A 2,500-nucleotide genomic window follows, 5' to 3' on the forward strand; every position below is an offset into this window, starting at 1 on the left:
TCTCCCATTTCTCTCCATTGCTTTTTCTCTTTCTCCCCCATCAATTTTAAATATACTGTTTTTTTTGCTGACTTTCACAATCTTTTTCCCTTTTTTCTTTCAATCTTACGTAATATTTTCCAGTCGCTACAATTATTCTCTTCAATTTTCAGCTTCTATTTATTTCCATTGCCTTTTTTTCTCTCTCCTTTTCCCATTAATCTCAAATATACTGCTTTTTTGATGACTTTCACAATCTTTTTCCCTTTTTCTTTCAATCTTATGTAAACTTTCCCAATTGCTACCATCATTCTATTAAATCTTCAGCTTTTATTTATTTCCATTGCTTTTTTTTTAATCTTTCTCCTTAATTTCAAGTAACTATCTTTCATTACCTTTCACAATCTCTCTCCTTCTCTTTTAAATGTCACGTAAGCTTTTCCAGTGTCAACAATCCTTCTCTTAAATATTCGGTGTTTATGTATATTTCCATTGTTTTTTTTTTCTCAATCTAAATAACCATATTTCATTGACTCACACAATTTTTCTCCTTTAAATGTCACGTATGTTTCCCTAGTCACTATCATTGTTACCCATACCCTTTCAAAATGTTCAGGTATGCTTTATTTTGTCCCTATTTCCGCTTCGTTTTGCTTACCTCTTCAGTTTTAACCCCTTCAGTACTGGGACGCATTTTTACCTTGAATTTTGGGCATGATTAAACGATTTTATTTACATCAGGAAGGGTCTCTGGAAGTTAAAAGATTAATGTCCAGAATCTTCACTATTTTAATCCCCTATATAAGATTCTGAAGCTGTATAAAATTACCAAATAGTAAGCAAAATGAATATAAAAACGTGTCATGGTACTGAAGAACTTAATCCGCTCACTCCTGACAATTTTAGACGTTCAAGTCACCGTGTGTTAGAATAAATAAACTTGTGGATAGAAGAATGATGATTTTTAACGTGATTTTGAAATTTTGTCATTGTTAAGTAGTAAGTTTTAACATTTGACAACCTTTAAGTATTCAATAGATGCTACTTAGAACAAAATGGAGACAAGTTTGTAGTGGATGGTTTAGTAGTAGTTATATTTACTTTGATGACTAAAATGATCATTGTAAAGTAATACGTAAGTCTCAATTCACAAACTTTAAGTAGTCAATAGATGTTACTTAAAATATACACATAAGAAAATAAAGATGAGCTTGTAGAATGAGAATGATTTTTTTTTTTTCTACTTTAATGACTAAAACTATCAATGTAACGAAATAAGTCTAAACTCACAACCTTTAAATTGTCAACTGATGTTACTCAGAAAAAAAAAAGATAAAGATAAATTTGTTGTGTATGCGAGAAATGTGACTAAAATAAACTTGTTGTGTATACGATAAATGATGTCTAAAATTAACACTGTAAAGTAAATAAGTCTCGATTCACAAACTCCAAATAACCAAAAAGATGTTACTTAAAAAAAAAAATAAAGATAAGTTAACACTGGATAACTTAAACTATCAATGTAAAGTAATAAGTTTTAACATTTCCCAAACTTCAAGTAGTCAAAAATGTTACTCAGAAAAATGAAGATAAGTTTGTAGTGGACACGAGAAAATTGGTTATTTTTACTGTGATGACTAAAACTATAATTGTGAAGTTATAAGTCTAAATTCAGAGCCTTCAAATAGTAAAATAGATACTACTTAAGAAAATAAAGACAAGTCAACAGTAGATACAAGAATGGTGGTTATATTTACTTTGAAGCCTAAAACTGTCATTGTAAAGTTATAAGTCTAAATTCAGAGCCTTCAAGCAGTCAAAAAAATGATACTCAGAAAATAATGTAGATAAATCAGCAGAGGATACGAGAATGGTGACTATTTTTTTTAATGATACTACGAAAAACAAAGATAAATGGTACAGAAAAATAGAGATTAGAGATAACTTTTTTTTAACGTTACTCAGAAAAACAAAGATAAATAATAAATCAAAGAAAAATAAATCAGGAATGGATACGAAAATAATGGCAAATCTTTTAACGTTAATAAGAAAAATAAGGATGAATGATAAGATAAAAATAGAGATTAGTCAGCACTGGATACGAGAAAGATGACTGTTTTTTTTTTTGTTACTTAGATAAATAAAGCTAAATAATAAACAAAAATAAAAATAAATCAGCACTCAGAAAAAGATAAATAATACAGAAAACAGAGATTAGTCAGCACTGGATAAGAGAATGATGGCTATTTTTTTTATTTATGTTACTCAGAAAAATAAGAATAAACAATAAAATAGAAACAAAAATAAGTCATTCCTGAATACGAGAATGGTGACTATTTTTTAACGTTACCCATAAAAACAAAGATAGTCATCACTGAATATGAGAATGGCTATTTTTAACTTGACCATTCACTTATCGTAATTTTTTGACAGACAGTTCAACACTCAATAAATCACTGCCCAGATTAAAGATAAACAAGATTGGTAAATATTCTTAACTTTATCAGTGAATACATGATCA

The 2,500-nt window shown here is 28.4% G+C and overlaps 1 protein-coding gene across 1 annotated transcript in view; it reads right to left on the minus strand.

Moving 5' to 3' along the window:
- LOC123516566 overlaps nucleotides 1-2,500 on the minus strand; it is a 43,576-nt gene that overhangs the window by 16,024 nt on the left and 25,052 nt on the right. The window lies entirely within an intron of this gene.

This window comes from Portunus trituberculatus, chromosome 6 (assembly GCF_017591435.1).
Source record: "Portunus trituberculatus isolate SZX2019 chromosome 6, ASM1759143v1, whole genome shotgun sequence".
In the NCBI taxonomy this organism is placed as follows: Eukaryota; Metazoa; Arthropoda; class Malacostraca; order Decapoda; family Portunidae; genus Portunus; species Portunus trituberculatus.